Here is a 16,894-nt window from a genome sequence, read left to right on the forward strand (position 1 = left end):
AGAACATAGATGTTGGCTCTCTGCTAGGGCCAAAACCTCTCTCTCTTAGAGAGGAAAACCCTTCGGTAAGTTTCTCTTATTGAAGCTTCTTATCGATCAATACCAAACCCTAGACCTTTGACTGGGATGTCCTCCAAGCACAAGTCAAGTCCTTCCTCTATTCTACACTTTGTTCCCGACACATAGACTTCCTCCTTCTGGCACTTTGCTTCCTAGCACTTCGTCCTCCTTCTTCGATCTTTGTCTAGAGATAGTCCTTGCTTATGTGAGCTTCTTGATGTGATTCCTCTTTACTTAGAGATGATATTCACTTATGAACACACCCTTCCCTTGATCCAACGAGGTTCTTCTAGAGATAGGTCTGCAAACTGATGTAATTGAAAAACATACGTAGTTTTGCCATGTGTGGTAGGAACCCTAGAGAATTAGGGCTCTTTTTCTTAGCTAGAGAGAGACTTATTCGCTAGACTTGGGAGGCCTTGTAGACTTGCTTTCTCACCCAAACAATGATAATTCATGAACTGTTCTCTAGTTGTTGTTATGCCACAAATTTTCCTTACTTTTCTTTGCACGCGTGACCATTTCTAGCCCTAGAAATAGTCCTCTACACTTTGGTCTTCTTCCTCCTTTCTTCCCTTGTCTTGGAGACCCTTAGACTTGCCTTTTACCTTTACTTTCCTCGACTTCTACCTTCACTGATTTCAGAGATTGATGGATGGACGTTGAGAGGGAGTGGAAAACCTCTATATAGAGAGATTGTCTCTCCTTTAGGCCGACTTGAGGTCGACTTACTATCCTTAGGTCAACTTGACTATTTCTTCATTATTTTGCTGCTTGAAGGATTTCATTGCAAGGAGATGACTTTGACTTTGCTTAGAGGTATTCCTTTGACCTTTATATCATTTTATACATAGTGTAACATGCCCTCAAAGGGTCTTACATAAATACATTGACTCTTTGACTTCCTAGAACCACTTAAACATGTGCTTGACCTACTTCAATGAGCAATAAACTCATTGACAAATATCATAAAAACAATTTCTATTTTCTTGAATAAATACAAATATCAAAGATACATTTATGAAGACCGAACCTAGTTACACTTTCTTCAACAGTATCATCAATAAAATCAAGGAAAATTTTTCTCACTTGGGTGCTTGTTGGCTCAATTTAGAAGGCCAACTGGTTTTGAAAAAGGAAATTACTTTAGCCATCCCCCTCTACCAGTTCTTTGTTTTGCTCACTCCACATGGTATCCTATCAAGAATGGCAAAGGAAATTTGTAAAATTCTATGGGAAGGAGGTTAATTCAATACAAATAAATTCCATTTAGTCAAATGGACGATGGTTCACCAACCCAAAGCTCACAGTGGAATCAATATTAGAGACTCATTGCTTATGAACAAAGCCATTGGAACAAAATTAGTCTAGAGTTTTTAATCTCCAAATAAAGAATGGTGGAAGGAGGTCATGTGTTCAAAATATCGCTTTAGGCATGCTCTTTGTTTGGACTTGCTTCAAGCGCATTGAAGAGTCTCATCTATTTGGAAACTTTTTGTAACCTCCACCTCCCTCATTAATTCTTAAATTTTTTGGAATCTTGGTAATGGAATGAGTATCCATTTATGGCGTGATAGGATAATGAATAAAAATCCCCTTGAGAGGAACAAAGGACTCTAGCCACTAGGGAAGTGTTTACAACAAATGGAAAATTTACCCTACTTGATATCTCAAGCTGGGACTATGATGGTAACTAGCAGCGCTAGAATTTTGAATTCATTCCCCATAACATGAAGCATTTGATCCCGAGACTGTGTGGCCATCTCATTGGTTGTGCGCTAGGGAATCGTGATGAAGCTAATGACAGGTTAGAAATATTCAGTGTATATGGTCTGAGAGGGGTATGTTTCCCTTCTTTTTCCTCAAGGTGCTCCCCCCTAAATCGTGCTCCTAGCTAAAAGTATGGCTTTCTAACAAACTCCCCAAAATTAACTCCTTTTGTTGGCTGCTAGTTCACAAAAAAAAAATTGACAGTATAAAATATAACGAAGCAAGGTATTCAAAGACCTTCTCAATGTCAGTTGTGTAAGCAAAGCGAAGAGTCAATTCACCAAAAGTTTTGGACTTCCCATTTGTCAAGGAAGTATGGATTTTGGTCTTGGCCCCCTTTTAAGAGAGACTGATATGGCATGTCTCAATCCTTGATATCTTCTATTCTTGGACTTCACATTATTTAGGTAGATTCTTTCTGAAACCCCTTTTTAAGCAAATTTGGGAAGTTTTCCAAAATTTATATGTTGAAAAGTATGGATTGCTAGAAATAGTTGTATTTTTAATAATTTCAAGTATTTCCTCAATTAGTACCAATGAAAGCTTAGTATGTGTGCTCTGAGTTATGGTCCCAAAACCTTAGTAAAGAGCCTCCTCTACAAGGGTTCAATCCTATGGAAATAGCTTGGCTTTCAAAAATTTCTTCCAATTTTGTTAACACTCAGGTCTTAAGGATCACTAAAAGTTCAAATAGAGAAGCATGGAAATTTCGTCACAACCTTAATTTCATAGAAAAAATCATCATTATAATTTATTTACTTCCCTTGATTTATCTTTATACTAAATTTTCATGAAAACATTAAAATATATACTTCAAATTTTGAGTTTCATTTTCATTTCAAAATTTCCAAAAACATTTAAGAATTTTATCAACTAAACTAATTTTATATATGTATAATTTTTCCATTAAAAACATATTGATGTTAACAACGAAGTTTATTAAACTTTTACTTATTTTATAATTCATTTTATATATATTTTATAACAATATTATTAACTTTGTTTACATAAAATCATTACTTTATTATCATATAGCTCTAAATAAAATTAATTATATTATTCATATTCAAAAATAAAATTATTATTCATATTCAAAAATAAAAGTGTGATAACATAGAGTATATATTTTAAAAATATTTTATAATAGCATTCATATATATGAATACTAAAGGAGTTGTCTTGAGTGCGATTTTTTGGAAGTTTTTACGGTGGGTTTTTCCGGTGTAGTTTCTCTAAAATCCGGTAGGAATTTATTGAAATCACAAGCTTGATGGGTAATCATGTGCAATGGAAGTGCCCTAGGGGTTTTCCAGGGTGTTGAATCCTTATATACAATCAAAAAACTAGGTTAAATAACTCAAATCAAGATTTCATCTCAAATTTTTCCATGCCCTAGGGGTTTTCCAAGGTGTTGAATCCATATATACAGTCAAAAAATAGTTTAAATAACTCAAATCAAGATTTCACCTCAAAATTTTCCACCGGATTCCTGAACTGGAGCTTCCAAAAAATTTCACTAAAAACAATTCCAATATTAAATATATCCAAAGACCTAAACAAATATCTAATTAAGAAAATTATTTCAGAATAAAAATAAAACAATTATATAAAATTTAATATATAGCATGGTCAATTTTAATTTTTTTACGTATGTTTCAAAAATAACTAAATTAAACACGGAAATATTTTCGTAGTACACCTCAGACCACTCTAGATCCAGCACAAATCAATAAATTTATTATGGGAAACCACTTAGTCTCTAATCTCTTAAGTACAAGAAGGAATTGAAGAACATTGGTGCTACCAAAGACCATGGTTTGGAGGAAATCTTGAAGTTGAAGAAAGCTCTTAATGATGCTCAGAATGAGATAGTTGTTTTGAGGAAATCAGTTGGGCAGGGACCAATTGGAGGAGCTACTCATGTGAAAGTCAAGGAACATGATTCTTAAGATGGGACGAGGAGTGCCATATCACTTGGTAATTTATTATGGGACATGGAATAATACTTGGAGCACTTGGGTATACATGATGATGAGGCCAAGGTCAAAGTAGCTGCTCAATTCCTCACTAAGGATGCTAAGATGTGGTGGAGACGGAAGTTTGATCACATTGCCAACGGTAATGTTGATCACATCTCTACTAGGAATGATATGAAGAAGGATTTGGAGACTAATTTTAGCCCACAGGATGAGACTTGGGATGCAAGGACAAAGATTAAGTACATTAAGAAAACAGGGAGTCTACAGGCGTATCAATGGGAATTTTCGAGTGTGATCTTGGAGCTACCTAATATGGTGGAAAAGGACAAGGTGTTCAATTTCATCATAGGATATAAACCTTGGGCATGCAATGAGATGAAGAGGTAGAAGATCAATACACTAGAAGAATAATTTGTTGTAGTTGATCGCTTGGTAGAACATTATGATGAAGGGATCGAAGAGAAAAAGAAGAAGTCTGATAAACCAAAAGAGAAGTCTACAAAGGAGAAGCATTCAAAATCAAATGACAATTCGAAGATGAAGAAGCCTTTGAAATGTTGGTTGTGCGGAGAGAACCACACAGTGAAGAAGTTATCCCACGATGAGATCATAAGAGGAACAAACTGGAGTATGTGAATATGAAGATTTGGTAAGGCACTTTACTCACAATGGTGGACAGTCATGTGACTCGTAACTTCATTAGATAGGAAGTTGTGAGGAAGATTGGGTTGAATTTTATACCAACTCAAGCTCAATTGAAAGCAGTGAATTCTCCACCAGATTCATTTCTTGGTACGACAAAGAATGTGGATCTGAACATTGGTGAGTGGTTTGGGAAGATCAACTTCACGATTGTGCGACTGGATGATTACGAAGCAATATTAACTATGGAATTTATGAAGCAACATGAGGCTATAATGGTGCCGCATATGAAGAAGTTGTACATTTACAACGGACTGGATGACAATCCTATAGGGGTATCAATTGTGGTAGTTATGACAGCTGGGTGTAAGTTGACAACGATGAATGTGGAGGACATCAAGCAGGATGAATAACTCTATGAAAGGTTGTCTTCTGCAGAGGAAAATATTATGGAGCAGTCACATGTTATTATAGCATTGTCTAATCGTATCCTGGACTTGACAGGCAGGCTAGAGGAAGTGGAAGGGAATGGAGATGCTAGACCCAAGACTCAAGGGGAGTGTCGGGAAGCATACATGCAGATATTGGAGGAGGAAGATCCAGGCAGGTGGATTGATCTATTAGTCGAGGAGGAGAGAAAGCCTTTGGCCCCCACTTCCTCCCTCTCTTGTTAAAATGACATGGAGATGAGGCTCATTGTTAACTATACATGGCAGAGTCCTTTATACCTATGAATAGACACTTCGGGTGAGATGGACATGATTGAGAGTAGGATGCGAAGATTGGTGATGATTATGTAGGGAGCATGTGTTAATGTGGAGGTGATGTTATAGTTGGATTAGTTACCCAACTAGTCACCATCACAGCTGGATCCAACACATGATTTCCTTGCAGAGTTTGGTAGATTGGGAGCATGGAGAAGGTCATAGGTGGAGATATTTGGGTGCCCATACTTATGGATATGTCTTGGCGATGGATGTTGTTGGGATGGTTTTGTCGAGGACGACAACATTTTTAGAGTGGTGGAGGATGTCATGCCCACGAGTTGAGTTGGGCGCGCCCACATGTGCGACAGGCACCCAAACTCGGTTATATGCGATGGTGGGATGACTTCGGTTAAACGCAACTGAGTTAAGTCAGGCGCACCCATGTGCGATGAGTGTCTGTACTACTAGACTTGGGTGGTTGTGCGATGCGGAGAGTGAGCACATCGGTTAAAGGTGACGGGTGGGTGCACGCCCATAGCAATGGGCGAGACCGATGAGTGCCCAATGAGGACGTGTGACAGGGGAGGGCAACACGTGTGACCATGCGGCCCACGGATGGAAAGTGCAACAAGTTGGCAAGTGTGACGAGGGCGAGCTTATAGGCCGCCTAGGACGTGCAATGGGTGGAGGCTAACTTGACAACAATGGACCGGCCGACATATTGAAGTGGTTGGGCCAACGTGAAAATATAGGCAGGCTGACCTACACTTAGGTGGATGGTTGTGTCACTTGAACGTGGAAGCATCGATAAATATTCGTCATGGTGGAGAGCGTTCAAGGAAGATTCAATCAAGAAATCAACAAACAAAAAAGGAAGGCGAACAAGGGGAAGTCGAACAACGAAGGAAGCAGGCGGGCCAGCAAGAGCGAAGGGCTGAAGTTTGCCACGGAATAGAGTCTGGGGTTTCTTGGGTGGACGGGTCGAGCTTAACGGAGTTGCAGGGTCGAAGTGAATGGAGCTGTAGGGCGCAGCAGAGCGACCTGACCCGACAAGGCTGAACAACCCGAGGGTAGGGTAGGGTGACCTGTGTGCTGAACGTTGCGAGCAGGTTGCAGCATGCGGACAAGTAACCGAAATGAAGCGTTGGGCACAAGGAAGTGATGGAAGAGAGTGCAATAGTGTAGGGAAGTGCAAGGCATAGCTGAACTGTTGCAACGGGAAAAGGCACAACAATGTTGGGTAGACCAAAGTTAGGTGAAACATGCACGACATATTTGGTAAACTGCGGACACTTGAAAATTGAAGTGTGTTGACCATGTTGGCAGCACTATTGTTGTAAAAATATTTTAAATTATACTAGTATATTATTTGGACAAAATTTAGTATTGGGAGTTTCCCCTCCCATTAAATATTGTGTATTTTATCCTTTGTGCATATATAATGATGAAGTATGAATGAATGTTTTATTTCTGCTGTGATACAACACCTGAAGAATTGGAAAATTAACTAAGTGTTGAAGAGTTGGGCATAGTCCATACATTCAAATATTGGTGAAAAGAAAGAGTGTAGCAGTGTCGCAGCTACCTATGTGTGGTTGAAAGACTACCACAAAGATTTCAGAATTCAGTCAATGGTAATTCTTTGTTGAGGTAGTGATTTACACCAGTCGAAGAGTACTTTCGCTTCAAGCTCTGAACATACAATGTCTCTGCCATCCTTTGGCACACAAATCAAAGCTTCATTTTTGCTTCCACAGTCCTCACCACTATAAATTCTAGGAATGGTATCCATAGATAATAACAAACCCCTGCAATTCCAAAAATTTCCTTCAGATGCATAACAATTTCTAAATTCATATACCTAATTAAAAAGGACAAGTGCATCCTAGCCACAAAGGGTGTCGAAATATATTGCATTTCTCTCATACATCTACTCCCATATCATATCATCATTTCCATTTACATCCCAAGATCCACACTCATTGTTGTGATTGATTTTAATTTTAAGATTTCAAATCATCATAAAGATCTAAGAGTTGACATTAAACTAAATTGCATCATCCCTTCTCTAGTCCATCCAGTTCCAACATGGGAAAGGACTTTATACGCAATTTGAACATCATCCCTAGGGAATGGAAGTGGCAAGAATGAATGCCCTCTATCTGTATTGATAGGAGGGGCCATCAAATCCACCTTAAGCCAAATTAAACTAGCTAGTATGACTCTGCACATGACTATGCCAACCACCCTCCACAAGTGTGCACAGAGAATGGACTTGCCATATTTTAAAACCTTTGTGCATTAAACAACCACATCACTCAATATGCCATATGGCATGTCCAAGCCCCATTTATGGGAATTAAGTAACTTCATATTGAAACTTGGTTAATTAGGGCATTGGGAGAAAATCCCTCCTATTATTAAGACTAATGATACCAGGGTCTAAGGATGAGCCTTGATTAGCCAAATAGTTTATTGTTTGATTATTATGATGACGAACATGATATATGGTTTGTACTATCACTAGTTTGGTAAGAAAGTGAATCATTTTGAAAATGTTTCTGATTTGTAGTCCACCAGAAAGGAACCTAAAAAAACATGTGCATTATTATTCATGAATTCCCCACTATAATCAACTTCTAAGGGTTAAGAGAAGAGGCTTTAATTAGCCCCTAAAGGAGCACATATGTTTCTGCCTTAATATTAGTGACCTATTTTAAACCTAGGAAATGAAGGTTTGACTCATCCACTGAGATAAATGATCATACCCCTAACTACTCTCACCATTCCTAATAAAAGCATACTATTGTATCTATATATAAAACATATTTATTATATTAAAAGGAATTCATATTAAAACAAAATTAATAAAATAACTCATTTAGTTCATAATTACTTATTCACTAATATTATAAAATATTTATAATATTGTTTATAAAATATTATTTACTTATTCACTAATATTATAAAATATTTATAATAGTGGTTTATAGAATATTATTTTTTTATTAAAATTTAAAAGATAAATTACAAAGTAACTTATCCCTATCACGTTTTCTTTGCATCAGACCATTTTCAATTTCGCAAAGAAGCCAACCACAATTCTAACCAGTAATAAATATACAAAAACAACTACTATAAATAGCTTGTTTTTCCTTGCAAGTTAAAGTCCAAAATTCTAGCATGTGAGAAATATAAAAAAAACCAACTGTTATGAAGTAGCTTGTTTTTTTCTTACATGTTACCCTCTATAATTTTGCACACAAAAACATAAGCATTATAAAGTGAATTCTTTGTCCTCCTCAAATCATTTAATAGGATTGTGTCATAAAAATATATTTAGATAAGGACAAACACTATGCATGAATTTGCATAGTAAAATTTAAACACACATCTAACCAGTGTTGATTCACATGATTACTCTTAAAAATAAAAAATAAAAAGGGGAAGCCCACATGTAGAGAGGGAAGTTAACAAGTACCATAGAACATATAGTATCACTAGTTCAAGTAAGAACTCTTAGAAAAGGACTTCCTAAAATTCTATTGTTTTATGGGAAGATGGGATTGAAGTTCTAAAATTTTGATTATATTTGTCACTATCCCCTAGGTATTATGATTTATTTACTCAAAAATAATTCAAAGGAAAGGCTTTAACTTGAGGTTTTGAGTGTGTTGTTTTCTTCCGGAGTTCTCGCATCCATGATTTGATTGAATCGACGTTTCGAGCCCTCCACCGTGGCTCATCATCAGGATAGATCAGTAATTGTGTAGGACAGATCTCCTAGGATTTGAATAAATAGGGATGAGGGATGCATAGGGACAAGCCGACTTTGCTAGACTTATTTATTTATTTATTTATTATTTATTTATTTATTTATTTATTTTATTTATTATTATTTTATTTATTTGTTTATTTGTTTATTTATTTATTTATTGAGGTTTTGATTTTAGAAGTTGAAATTTATAAAATAAACAGAATTATTGTTGCAATCAATGTTAATATGGAGGAAGAATTAACTTAATGAAACCAACCAACATAAAATTTAATTCACTCGATCATTTATGTTTTGATTGTCAACTAAATTTATTTAGTGGAGTCTCACTTTAGAGAGTGTGTAACAATAACTATTAATTGTATTTTATTTGTATTTATCTATTTTTTCTTTTTAGTGATGCATGGAAGTAAAAAATTGTTTGGTATTATTCTATAATAAATCACATAAAGCATCATATACCATAAAATAGTAATATTAGCAATTGTACCAAGAGGTGCAAAGGAACGTTGATAAAAGGGGTTGGGAGAATGTGGAAGGAAATAATCAAGTGAAATATATGGACAATGAAATACAATCGAAATTTGAATTTCTATATATCTTCTAAAGAATGTAGCAGAAGATTAAATTTAAAAAGAAAATTACACTCAAAGACATGACACCTAGAAAATTAGCTCCAACATTCTATGGACCTTCTAGCACATTGGACAAGTGACCTACAAATTGGCTCTTCCATCTCTCTCTAAGATTCATCTAGTATTTCTGGTATCTTATCTAAAGAAAATCATGGGATCCAAGTGCAAGGTGCAAACTAGAGTATGAGAACTTGATTAATAACACTCCATTTGGCTTTAATTGAAAGTAGTATTGGATACCAAATAACATCAATTACACCAAAACATGATCCATGAGGCACTAATCCATTAGAAGACATGCAATTTGAATATGCCACATGAGAAATAACCACAATTATATAACAATTTCCTCATCTTTAGCCTTAGGGACACCCGCTGGATTTGGATCCGTTACTTTGACTCGATCAATGAAGTCAATTGGTGAAGCTGTAACATCTGCTCAAGCTGCATCTGGATATGGAATGGGCCATGCCCTTTTTCTCTGCACCTGCCTTTGCGGAATCAACTTTCATTCAGTATATTGACACGGGATCTATATCTCCCAACTACTGGGACTGGCTCTCTCACTCGAACTGGGACTGGTGACTAAGCAACTGGATCAACGGATTCTGGGTCAACAACCGGTTGAAAGGATGCAACTGTTAGGTAAACTTCAATGGCCATTATGAGTTTGTTGTAGTTCCATTCGGTTTGAATAATGCTTCAGCGACATTTATGTGCTTGATGAATAGTGTGTTGCATCTGTATTTGGATAATTTTGTTATTGTGTTCATTGATGACATATTGGTATATTCTAAGAATAAGGAAGAGAATTCCGAGGATTTAGCAGCAGCATTAAGGTTGTTGAGGTTGTTGAGAGAGCATCAGTTGTATGCTAAGCTCAAGAACTGCAATTTATTTCAAACTAGGGTACACTACTTGGGACATCTTGTTTCCAAGGATGGTATAATAATGGATCCATAAAATATAAGGACCATCATGGAGTGGGTAGCTCCTAGAAATGTGGATGAGGTGAGATATTTCATGGGGTTGGCAAGCTATTACAAGAGGTTCATCAGGAACTTCTCGCATATTGCTTATCCTATTATATCATTGCAGAGAAAAGGTAAGAAGTTTGAATGGATAGAGGAGTGTGAGGCCAGTTTTGAGAAGCTTAAGCAATTCTTGACACATGCTCCAGTGTTAAAGTTTGTAGATCCAGACAAGGAGTTTGTAGTATGTACAAATGCTTGCAAGAGAGGACTTGGTGGAGTCCTTATGCAGGATGGACAGGTGGTATACTATGAGTCACAAAAACTAAACAAGCACGAGCATAAATACCCGACACATGATATTGAGTTAGCAATGATCATACATGCATTGAAGATGTTGAGGCACTATCTTCTTGGAAAGAGGTTTGTGTTGATGAGTGATCACATTGGGTTAAGGTATTTGTTTGACCAATCAAATCTAAACACCCGACAAGATAGATGGTTGGCCACGATCCATGAGTTTGACTTCGAGATTAGGTATATCAAAGGAAAGGAGAACATGGTGGAAGATGCTCTTAGCAAGAGGGTACAAGTAAATCACTTAGCATCTATGAGTTGCTATGGGACAGACTTACAGGATAGGATCTTGTAGGCAGGTCAACAGGATGTCAGGTATATGGAGATTGTGCACACATTGCAACTGTAGAAATTCTGCAAACTCTCTACAAATCTCACTCGAAGACTATGTAGAAAATTTGATTGTAGTTTAACTCGGTAATGCAATATAACCAAATAAAAATACTATAACCTACTTCTACTATCAATTTTCTTTGCGGAAGCTTAAAGATCAAGCTGAACAATATAACCATAAGAAGAAGAATCAATGCACAATACACATGAAAATACTTTGGGGAAAGCCCCAGCTAAAAACCCCACTATCTGTATTATCATACAAGGTGGAAATACATAAAAATTATACAAAGCCTTAGCTCTCACAGCTATCCATCTCTCAGTACAATCCTCACAAATTCTCACAAGCAATCAAAGCTTCTCTCAAGCCTTCCTCTCTACCCTCCAACCTCCTAGTTCCTAGTGGATGATTCTCACCTCACCGAGTGGAACACTGCTCTAACACACTATCAGAACTGCACAATCCTCCAGGAACCTATTTCTTCTGCGTGCATGAGTTTTCTTGATAGGAAACCACATGCAACTGATAATACAATGTCCTTGACATTTAGCTCAACTGGGTCTTTCTCATAATAGACATGCATGAGTTACTGATGAGGGAATATTTAGTTATCTGGAGTACACTAGTTGAGCGTATGCATGCTTCAACTGACGATAACTCACAATTAGTTCCTCAAACAGTTTGGAACTAATTTAACTAGACTTAACTCAGTAAATTGAGTTAACTAATTACAACTCAAATATAGCTCAATCTTATCTACTTAATTAAGGGATAGTCTCCTTAATTTAATGGATAACTCATGCATGAATTCATAAATACTTCTAACTTGAATTTCTCCAACTAATTAATCCATAATTAATTAATCAATTATTTCCAAGTAGCTAGTGAGACTAAATTCAATTTTAATTCACAATTTTAATTCAAGGATAAATTAAAATTGGAATTTCTGGATTCTATTTTTATCATTTCTTGTTGTTATTTTCAACAACATCATAGTACAGGTACATGTACAAATAGTAGTACATGTACAGGTACAAGTACAAATACAGGTGCAGGTGCATAGGATGTGGAATATTGTCTTACAACAAATTGATTTTCATGCGAAACCATATTCAAGTCACCCAGGCTACTATAAGACATTGACTTCTATTGTCAAATCTGAAGAAGGATGTAGCAAAGTTTGTGGCTAGGTGTTTTGATTGTTAGTGTGTGAAGGCATAGTGTAAGCATCTAGGTGAAATGCTACAGCCGATTTCGATTCCAGAATGGAAATGGGAGGTCATTTCCATGGACTTTATCACAATATTTTCGAGAACAGTGAGACAACACATCATGGTTGTTGTGGATAGGTTTACAAAGGTTGCACACTTCATTCCAATGAAGTCTACATTCTCATCTAGTGATGTAGCATAGGTATTCATCAAATATTTAGTCAGATTGCATGGTGTTGTAAAGAAGATTGTGTCATACATGGATGCAAAGTTCACTTCCAAGTTTTTGAAGGATTTGTTTGCAAGTTTGGGCACAGAGTTGGCCTTCAGTACAGCTTATCATCCACAGACAAATGGACAAACTGAGAGGGTCAACAGGATATTGAAGGACATGTTGGGGATGTACGTGATGCATCATCAACAAAAGTGGGAAGAGTATCTTCCACTGGTAGAGTTCACTTACAACAATGGGTATCAGGAATCTTTGAATATGAGTTTGTTTGAGGCATTGTATGGGTGGAGTTGCAATACTTCCATCAGTTGGAGTGATCCAGTTAATAAGGTGTTGATTGTACCAGACATGTTGGTGGACATGGAACAAGAAATGCATGTTATAAAGAAGAATCTAAAGGCAGCATAGGATAGGCAGAAGAGCTATGTAGATCAGAACTGGTTATTCAAGGAGTTCAAGTTGGGGAACAGGTGTACCTGCACATCAAACTGAAGAAGACTTCCTTGCAGATTGGATCATGTGCCAAGCTGGCACCACAGTTTTGTGGGCCCTTCAATGTTGTTGAGAGGATTGGGCCAGTAGCCTATCGACTTGTAATGCCTCCAACAGTGAAATTCCATGATCTTTTTCATGTGTCATTGCTTAAGAAGTATGTTAAAAATGTTGATCATGTGATTGGTTGGTCTATATTGCAGGTGGAACCAGATGGAGAATTCCATCCATAGCCTTAGTATATATTGAAAAAAAAGGTTCTAATGCTATGGAACCGAGAAATCGAGCAAGTTAAAGTGTAGTGGAAGCACTTTGGGACCAATGAAGCTACATGGGAGATGGTGTATTAGATGAGGGCTATGTATCCTTCAATGTTTGCTGGTTGAGGCAAAGCAGTTTTGGTATGGTGTTTTGGTATATGTCTTTCGTATATGTTTTGGTACATGTTTGATGATGTTTTGGTATATGTACATATGTATATGGATGTAAATACCTCCATGAGATATGTTATAAAGCTCCAATAAGCAGTATGTGTATCATGTCATTTATAGTTGTCATGTTGTTATGTTATCATGTTGGTTTGCTTCTCAGAAGGTTGATCATTGTAAATACTACATCGAGTTGTGTTATAAAGCTCCATGGGTAATATGTTTTCTTTTCAGTGGTTTTGTTGAGGTATAGGTGTGGTTGAACACCAAATACGGTGTCCCCCAAGGGGGAGGGTTCTATAACAACCTTGGTGAAAATTCCATGTAATAAAAGTTAATAAAGGCAAAAATAACACCCACAGTTGATGGGACACTTATTCCAAGTTAAATGTTGGGCAAAACATCCTAGTATGGGTGTTCATTGGTTTATTATGGATAAAGAAATTCTAAAAGGCAATGGCTAAGGATTTGGAAAGGAAAAATGGCATTTTTGGCACATTTATTTATGAAAATAATGGAAATTAGGAGAAAAGGAAGGTGAAAGGTCACAGGTTGCATGTGAGGAGGAGAATGAAGGAAAATAATGGAAAATGAAGAAAATAGAGGCCTCGTTGATAAAAAGGCTTATGTGTTGGGTCCCTATAATACTAGTGATTACCCCATTACTATTGTAGTTATACCCCTTATTTATATTGTTGTGCCCCCATTACCCCCATATTGTTATTTCTGTGCCCCATAGAATCCCTCTATTGTTATTTTTGTGGCTTTATATTATTATTGTTAGGTCGGCTGGATTATATTGTGACTCCTTAGACTCCTATATATAGAAAGGAGGTTTTGTCATTTGTATCATCCAAGAATTGTTCATTTATGTAATGTAAAGGAGGTTTCCCCCTCGAAGAGGCTGAATTGTAAGGCGTTGATCTATCTTTTCTATCTTTTCTTGAGCTGGTTTCATAACATTTGGTATCAGAGCTTTGGATTCTAGGGTTTCGCTGCTCCAAACAGGTCATCGTGGAATGTTCACTATAACTTTTTTTCTTTGACATTTCAGAAGTTGAAAAAAAAACCCATTTGAGAAGAAATCGCGCTGAACCTTGGGTCCGAATTTCAGAGCTTTTCGTGTGATATTTGCGGAGATATGATCTGAGGAAGTTGGTATGTTTGCATACTCCTGAATTACATTCAAAATAGGTGACCTGGGGAAAATCGTCATAACTTTCTCTCTGGGGATCGGATTGAAATTTAGTAAGAAGGTACAGAAAGAGGACGAACTGTAGTTTCTTGTGTGTGTGTTTCAGATTCAAAGGTTGAAACAGTGACTCGTGGCATGTCGTATAAGTTCTCTCTACTGAACCAGTCTAAAAGCAAGTCACTATGGGAGATTTCACATAACTCTTCCTTGGAGAATCCAATTTGGCTCAGACTTGTGGCATTGGAAAGAGGACACAAAAGGCTACTACAGGTAGCAATTTCAGAATTGGATGATCCGAAATTACAGAGATACATCAGATTCAATATCAGGCTTCTATAAAGTGAAAAAAGGTGTGTAGTTTTTTTTTTTTTTTTGTGTAAGATTGGTTTAACTGAATTCAAAGGGCATAGTAAAGCATTATTATCGGTAACTGATGCCCCGAGGAAAGAAAATGCAAACACCTAGTAAGGAACCTGAAAGCTCTAGCATGACTCATGAAGAAGAGGAAGAAATGCTACATGATATATCAAAATTACAAGAACAAGTGCAACAAATGTCACGCTCACAAAAGCTAACAGAAGCTAAGATAAGTGGCGTGGAATCTAAGATAAATGGCGTGGAATCTAAGATAAAGGGCATGGAAGCTAAGATGGAGGATTCGATGGCAAATTTGAAGATAGATTTGAAGACAGACATGGAAGAATTGAAGAAGTTGCTACAAGAAAGGGTCACTAATGGTGAAAAGGTAGTAAAGGAAACTCATGATGAGAACAAAAGAAATGTTAATCATGATTCCATAGACACTAATGTTGGATCGAAGAATCACCATATTCCAAAAATCGATATGAGGAAGTTTGATGGCAAGGATCCCGCCACATGGATATTACAGATGGAGCAATTCTTCGATCTCAATAATGTGCAAAACGCACAAAAGGTACGTATGGCAACTGTATATTTGGAACCAAATCAGTTTGTATGGTATCAATGGCTTTGCTCTCGTAAACAATTTATCACTTGGGCAATTTTTACGGAAGAATTGATAGCACATTATGAAGATACAAAAAGCAACACTTTTTTTAGCCAATTGATAAGTCTCAAACAAAAGGGTTCAGTAATGGAGCACATTGAGGAGTTCCAAAAATTGAACATAAGGGTAAAAGATATTCCAGAGGAGCATAGGATTGATGTGTTCATAGGGTCTTTAAAGGATAATATCCAACATGATGTTCGCCTTTGGGAACCTGATTCATTAGAGAAGGCATTCAGGTTAGCAAGAAAAATGGAAAGCAAAATTATGGCAACCAGGAAGCATACCACTCACAACTATAAAGACGGAAGTGTTGTTGCCCCTAGTCTTCCACAACCTATAAGGTTGACACCACAACAATTGGAAGAAAAAAGAGCAAAAGGGCTTTGTTACAGTTGTGATAGCAAATACACTAAAGGTCATAAGTGTGCTGAGAAGAAATTATTCTACATAGATTGTGAAGAGGAAGAAGAAAAGGAGAAAGAAAGGTCAAAAGAAGAAGATATACTCCAGGAACAAAGCCTAGATGAAGAACAAATAAATCCGACCATATCTTGTAATGCATTGGCGGGAATTACCACTCCTCAAACCATCAAGATAGAAGGACAAATCAAGAAGAAAAAGGTAATAGTGTTGATTGATTCAAGAAGCACCCACAATTTTATTCATTGTAGGGTAGCAAAAGAATTGAATTGCTTCCTATATCCAGCACCAGAGTGTCAAGTAATGATTGCAAATGGAGGAACAATAAATTGCTCTGGAAAGTGCCATAATATCAAGCTATCCATGGGAGAATATGTATTGACTAGCCCAATGCTTTCCATTCCAATGGGAGGTGCTGATGTTGTACTAGGAGTCCAATGGCTACAATCCTTGGGTACAATAGCTTTTAATTTTCAAGAACTTTTCATCAAATTTTCTATGGAAGGAAAGGAAGTTGAATTAAGGGGTATTGCAGGGAAACCAGGAAAGATAATCAGCTCTAATGGCATGACTAAGCTTCTTAAAAAGGAGCAAAGAGGTGTAATTGCACAATTATGTTCGCTAGATGTTTCCACATTGGAATCATCTATTTCTCC

This window comes from Pinus tabuliformis, chromosome 6, assembly GCF_031772625.1.
Source record: "Pinus tabuliformis cultivar Carrire ecotype Pingquan chromosome 6, CPIR1, whole genome shotgun sequence".
NCBI lineage: Eukaryota > Viridiplantae > Streptophyta > Pinopsida > Pinales > Pinaceae > Pinus > Pinus tabuliformis.